We start from the raw sequence: 7,363 nt of genomic DNA, 5'->3' as shown, positions 1-7,363 counted from the left end.
GGGTTTCCAACCCTAGGTGCAGGGGGGCCAAGTGGGGGGGGGGGCGCACCAGCCCACCAGGGGCTGGTTCCCCTCCCACGTCAGCCCATGGGGCCCTCCAGGATAGGTGGCCCCACCCGGTGGACCCCCGGGACCCTTCCGGTGGTCCCGGTACAATACCGGTGACCCCCGAAACTTTCCCGATGGTCGAAACCTGACTTCTTATATATAATTCTTCACCTCCGGACCATTTCGGAACTCCTCGTGACGTCCGGCATCTCATCCGGGACTCCGAACAACTTTCGGGTTACTGCATACTAATATATCTACAACCCTAGCATCACCGAACCTTAAGTGTGTAGACCCTACGGGTTCGGGAGACACGCAGACATGACCGAGATGACTCTCTGGTCAGTAACCAACAGCGGGATCTGGATACCCATGTTGGCTCCCACATGATCCTCGATGATCTCATCGGATGAACCACAATGTCGAGGATTCAAGTAACCCCATATACAATTCCCTTTGTCAATCGGTACGTTACTTGCCCGAGATTCGATCGTCGGTATCCCAATACCTCGTTCAATCTCGTTACCGGCAAGTCACTTTACTCATACCGTAATGCATGATCCCGTGACCAGACACTTGGTCACATTGAGCTCATTATGATGATGCATTACCGAGTGGGCCCAGAGATACCTCTCCGTCATACGGAGTGAAAAATCCCAGTCTCGATCCGTGTCAACCCAACAGACACTTTCGGGGATACCTGTAGTGTACATTTATAGTCACCCAGTTACGTTGTGATGTTTGGTACACCCAAAGCACTCCTACGGTATCCGGGAGTTACACGATCTCATGGTCTAAGGAAAAGATACTTGACATTGGAAAAGCTCTAGCAAACGAACTACACGATCTTGTGCTATGCTTAGGATTGGGTCTTGTCCATCACATCATTCTCCTAATGATGTGATCCCGTTATCAACGACATCCAATGTCCATAGTCAGGAAACCATGACTATCTGTTGATCAACGAGCTAGTCAACTAGAGGCTTACTAGGGACATGTTATGGTCTATGTATTCACACATGTATTACGATTTCCGGATAACACAATTATAGCATGAATAAAAGACAATTATCATGAACAAGGAAATATAATAATAATCATTTTATTATTGCCTCTAGGGCATATTTCCAACAGTACGGTTTATATAGACACCGGAGAGCTAGGGTTTACATGGAGTCGGTTACAAAGAAGGAAATATAATATCCGGATCGCCAAGCTTGTCTTCCACGCAAAAGAGAGTCCCATTCGGACACGAGCCGAAGTCTTGAGTCTTGCATCTTGACGCTTCAATAGTACGGATGATGAATATAGTCCGGCTGTCCGGATACCCCCTTATCCAGGACTCCCTCAGTAGCCCCTGAACCAGGCTTCAATGACGATGAGTCCGGCGCGCAGTCTTGTCTTCGGCATTGCAAGGCGGGTTCCTCCTCCGAATACTCCAAGGTTATTATCGAACACGTAGGCCGTGTCCGGATCTGCAAGATGATCTTCACACACCATAGTAGGGAACACAACATAAATATGTTCTGTTGGCAATTTTATACGTCGTGCCCTTGCATCGTGGTTGGGTCCAACATGGACCGGCGTCTCCTGCTCCACCTCGACTCGCGTTGCGAGGCAGTTTTATTGGCACGTCCTGCCAAAGCAGAGATCATGTTCCTCCTAATACGGGATATTCATCAATGTGGGCATATGTAACCCCACGGCGACTGTTGGTATGGTTCCGTGTATTTTAGATAAGTCCCAAGCGGTCACGCTGAGGACTCTTGGTATTCATCCCTTTTATAAAGGGGTCAAGGCCTACGCCTCTTCTCCACCTCTCCTGCATCTTCTCACACCTCGAGCTCCAGCACTCAAGACCTAAGCTCCAACACCCTAGATCCCCAGTATGTCCGGATCCGACGCAACATGCCGGTGGGCAGCCTCCTCGATTCAAGAGGAGGACATTGCGAAGCTTAGGGAGGTCGGATACCTGACCGCCGATATCCAGCACAGGCTTCCTACTCCGGGGCAAGTTATCCCCACGCCGGAGCCCAATGAGAGCATCGTGTTTATCCCTCACTTCCTCCGAGGCCTAGGCCTCACCCTCGACCCCTTTGTGAGGGGGCTCATGTTCTACTACGGCTTGAATTTCCATGATCTGGCCCCAGACGCCATCCTCCATATCTCATTGTTCATTATCGTGTGCGAGGCTTTTCTCCACGTCAACCCACACTTCGGCTTATGGCTTAAGACTTTCAATGTGAAGCCGAAGATGATCGAGGGGCGACATGCAGAGTGCGGAGGTGTTATAATAAGCAAGAACGCCGATGCCCCATGGCTAGAGGTTTCCTTTCCGGAAGTATCCGATGTGTGGCAACGGAGGTGGTTTTATGTCACGGCTCCCAGAGGCACAAAGTGGGCAGCTGCCCCTGAGTTCCGCTTGGGCCCTCCATCACAGTTAGCATCTTGGACCGACGTAGGACAGAATTATGGGCCCGCTGGCGATGTGCCAGAACTGCAGAATCATATCCGGGAGCTTATTGAGAGGGACATAAATCTTGTCAGCATAATGCAAGTGATGCTAGTCCGGCGGATGTTGCCGTGCAAACATCGACCTCTCCGGATGTGGGAGTTTAATACGGAGGGTCCGCGGACCATTAAGCACTTCTTCGGCCTAAAGCTCGAAGGAATGTGTAAATTATTCTTCGGACCACAAGTAAAGTGTCCGGACACCACCGAGGATGCGGGCCTAAGCTACAATCGCCTAGATGCCCAAGTAAGTAACCTTAAAGCCGGACACTTCATTTATATTTATCATAACTATTATTCTAACAATCCCTCCGCGGTCAGGAATGGCTCGACAAGGCGAAGATAATCAGGTGTCCGGCACCACTTCCTGAAGGCTCTCCTGGTCCGACCATTGCAAAGATGCTGGACCGGGCGCTCAACAAAATCCCTTCAGGGAAAGGCGAAGGAAAGGGCAGTGAAGCTGAACTTCACGCACTGCGCATCCAGACTGGGGAAATCGCTAACCCTCCTATGGAGGATAGCCGGGAAGGGGAGGTCAAAGACTCCTCCCCGCGCGGGAGGAAGAGGGCCGCCTCCGAAGATTTGGAGGCGGAGACGCCCAAGCAAGGGAAGAAAGCATCACCAAGGGGCTCTGCCGCGACGAGCGCCCTCACCACGCCGTGCCCACCAACGGTCCAGCCCTCCACCGAGCCGTAAGTTATTCATTAATTTGAAGGTGTGATGTTACTCCGAGATCCATAACCAGGACTTCGTCTTTTGTAGTCCGGCGAGCAGCTCTTCTCAACAGAGTTCGTCTTCGGGGGACCTTCGTCCAGAGATGATGGAAAGTGAGACTCCACCCACCTCTCCGCCTCATGAAGTGGGCGACACAAGGGTGTCGTCACGAAGGAGTCCGGATCTACCGAAGCCGACAACGAACATGTCAGTCACCCTGAGCCCGGAGCATTTGGCTCCCACGGGGGGCAATGAGAAGGGTCCGGCACAGTTCAGTGTCCGGCCAGACGCACTGACGGGCCTTCTGGAGCGAGCCGCACTCTCGGAGTAGCACCGCTCTTTAATGAGCATGGTGCTCATGAAGATTTCGTCTGCCACCAGCGGTTTGAATGAGGCATTTACAAGCCTGCTCAAAGGCTTTGAGGCATGTAGTGAAAAATGCACATTTTTTGGTTATGAAGCACGCGCTAGGTGCGCTCCCTATAGGTAGTAGCCCTTGAGACTCTGGTTGCCTACCATGGGCGGCAAACGGGAGATCATATACTAATGGCTGCACTATACATGTGTGCATGTATACAAGGATCCGGCAGCCGACCAGTCTGTTGAAGTTGCCGAACTGAGGAGGCAGATCGGGTCTATTGACACCGAGATCACGCTGGTAAATAAACGGCTAGAGGAGTCACAGGGTATGTGCTCTGCTTCCTTTATTATGATATATAGGAAAATATAAGAGGGGCATAATATTAATGCAATGTGTTTGCACTGCAGATGGTGCTGCTGCCGTGGAGGCCCTAAGGGCGGAACTTGCTCAAACCAAGGAACAAGCTCGGGCTAGCAATGCGGCTGCCCTAAGGGCGGCCGAAGAGTTGAGAGCCGAACAGGCTACTCATCGCCGAAGCGAGGAAAAGATAGCCGAAATGGCTGGGGAGTTAAAGAATGCCACCGACCGGTACGCACTCCTCAAAAAGGAGAATAAGGCTAGTTCGGCCGAGCTGGACAAGGCACTTAATGTCGCCAAGGAGATGCGGACCGAGATCCGCAGTATGCGGGAGGAGCTCCAACAGGCCGACAAAATTGTGGCTGGGGGCTCATACTTACTGCGGACGAAGTTCTTGGATCCGAAGTATGCTCCTCTGGCGGGGCGCTTGAGTCCTGCCGACGCATATGCGGACTTGGCTAGTAGTACAGCTGACGCTGTCAAGTTCTTTGAGGGTCAAGGCGATGAAGAAGTGGAGAATCTTTTCTAGTCGCAGTTCAATGCTCCCACTCGCCCACTGCCGCTGAATGAGAAGGTGGCTGCTATGGCCGAGCTCCACATGCTGTCCGAGCTTGCAATGCGGTCTGTAAAAGACCATCTTTGGCCGAAGGGGCCTAAGCCGGACAACTATTTTGGTTTGGTGCAGCAATTCCTTGGAGCCGTGTCTCGGATTGACGCCATGAGGAGGTCAGCGTGCATAGAAGGTGCGCGGATGGATCTTGCCCGCGTTAAAGCCTATTGGACAGAAATGGAGGCCACTGTAATAGCGACCCAGGATCCGGCGGGAGGCCAATATCCGGCCGAGCACTACTTGGCGCAAGTCACGGAAGGTGCCCTCCTAATAGAGGCGCAGTGCTCGAAGAATGTTTTATTCGAGTGATAAGTTGAATCATTGTAGAAAACAATGTTTTAGCTTAATGATGAGGCTATGTTTCTAATTTTGCCCGGAAGTATGATTCTATCCCCTTTGCGGCCGTTTTTATATGTATAAGTAGTCCGAAAGATAGCAGTCGTTGGCTTCAGCCCCCACACATATAATGCGGGGGTGTTCGCAAAAAATATGCTTAATCACACTTGATCCAACGTCTTGGTCCATTAAGGAGGTGATCGCACGTCGAACTAGGCAAGCGGACTATATAGTTGTAACACTTTCGCTTAGCCATCAGAGTATAATGGTGGGGCTACTATGTAGCCCCTGGTACCTTCACGTGCACCCGAATACGGGCGCGTGTGTACATGGCCGGGAAATGGCTCTTCATTAATGCGAAGGAATCTTTAGGGATTCCGGTGAGTCTTCGAGTGGTTGAACAGTCTCTCATTGTATCATGACAGTCAGTTTTCGGCTTTCTCTACTGAGGTGCTCATCCGGAATAACCAGGGCACAATCGCAGTAGTTCTCCTTTGGCCTGCCTTAGCCGGTGATAACGGAACGTAAGGCGGCAAACCCAGGAGCCGGGAAAACCCAACATTTGACCAAAGACATGATTCGGAGCTGATGCATATACGGCCAAACTCGTGACGCCGAACACTCCCGAGGGTATTCAGTCTTTGTAAAGGAAAAGAGGCTGAGAAGAGCCTATTATAAGCCCTTAATTCCTAGATACGTGCAATTTAGTCTACCGTGGCCAAATGCCAATAACGGCAGTATCCTTTGTGGGTATAGAACCCATGGGATGGTTAAACAACAAGAGGCAATAGAAAAGGTTTACTCGAGGGCTTAATCTAAAAAGAAATCTGTTGAACGGGGCCCTGCTGCACGTCTGCGCCTTTGTCTCTGTTGTGTCGTATCCTGGAAGGGTCTAGCGCGAATGTTGTCTGTAAAAAAAAGAAAAACTCATAGGAGAGTGCAACGTAAGTATGAGATTAATAATAAAAGTGTAAGATGTTGGCCTGCCAATAAGGTCGAGCCAAGTGTGGGGCTGTATTAAAAATTTATAGCCCATTGTTTCCGCTATGGGGGTACATATACGGTGCCTTGGTTGAACCGGGCTACCGGACTCGTCTAACCGTGTCTGTGGTCTTAATGACCAGGCATGTATGTGATAATTGGAGGCCGCTTACAGTCCGGCCGCCAGGGCCGTCACGTGTTCCTCTGCGTGTGAAAAGCGCTCCGTGATTCCATTAACGGCGATGACACCACGTGGACCGGGCATCTTGAGTGTAAGGTAGCCATAATGCGGCGATGCGTTGAAGCGGGCGAAGGCCGTTCTTCCAAGCAACGCATGATAGCCGCTTTGGAAGGGTGCGATGGTGAAGAGCAGTTCTTCGCTTCTGGAGTTGCCTGGGGAGCCAAATGTTACTTCCAGCACGACGGAGCCCCTGCCGCAAGTTTCAACGCCTGGTATCACCCCTTCAAAGGTGGTGTTGCTTTGGCTAATTCTGGATGGGTTTATCCCCATTATGCGGACAGTGTCCTCGTATATTAAACTGAGACTACTGCCGCCGTCCATGAGGACACGGGTGAGATGGTATCCGTCTATTATTAGGTCGAGCACCAAGGCTTGTGATCCTCCGCGCCGAATACTAGTTCGGTCGTCCGTGTGATCGAAAGTGATCGGACGAGACATCCAGTAGTCAGATATGGTTACGGTGGGCTTTTCATCGTGCGCATCTCTGAGCGCGCGTTCTTGCCTTCTAGTGGATGTGTGAGTCACGTGGATCATGTTTACTGTTTTAACCTCTGGAGGGAATTCTTTCTGCCCCCCAGTGTTCGACTAGCGAGGTTCGTCCTCGTCTTCACTTGGTGTTTCCCTCCCTTTGTGTTCGGCATTTAATTTGCTGGCCTGCTTGAAGACCCAACACTCTCTATGGGTGTGGTTCGCAGGTTTCTCCGAGGTGCCATGAATTTGGCATAGTCTGTCCAGAACTCTGTTCAGGCCGGACGGTCCCTCTTTACTGCCTTTAAATGGCTTCTTTTGCTGATCATGTCGAGAGCCCCTGAATCCGGCGTTGACCGTCGTGTTATCCGGGCTCTCTTCCTTGTTTTGGCGTTTGTTTTTATTACGCCGTGGCTTCCCGTTGCCATCCCTTATTTCGGATGTGGTGAGGTCACTGGTGCCTTTACGGGCCAGCCAGCTATCTTCACCCACGCAAAAGTGGGTCATAAGGCTTGTTAAGGCTGCCATTGTCCTTGGCTTTTCTTGGCCGAGGTGTCGGGCGAGCCATTCGTCACGGATGTTGTGTTTGAATGCCGCTAAGGCTTCGGCATCCAGACAATCGACAATTTGATTCTTCTTAGTGAGGAATCTGTTCCAAAGCTTGCGGGCGGACTCTCCGGGTTGTTGGATTATGTGACTTAGGTCATCTGCATCCGGAGGCCGGACATAAGTCCCT

Source organism: Triticum dicoccoides, chromosome 2B (genome assembly GCF_002162155.2).
Source record: "Triticum dicoccoides isolate Atlit2015 ecotype Zavitan chromosome 2B, WEW_v2.0, whole genome shotgun sequence".
In the NCBI taxonomy this organism is placed as follows: domain Eukaryota; kingdom Viridiplantae; phylum Streptophyta; class Magnoliopsida; order Poales; family Poaceae; genus Triticum; species Triticum dicoccoides.
This window is presented reverse-complemented; position numbering follows the sequence as displayed.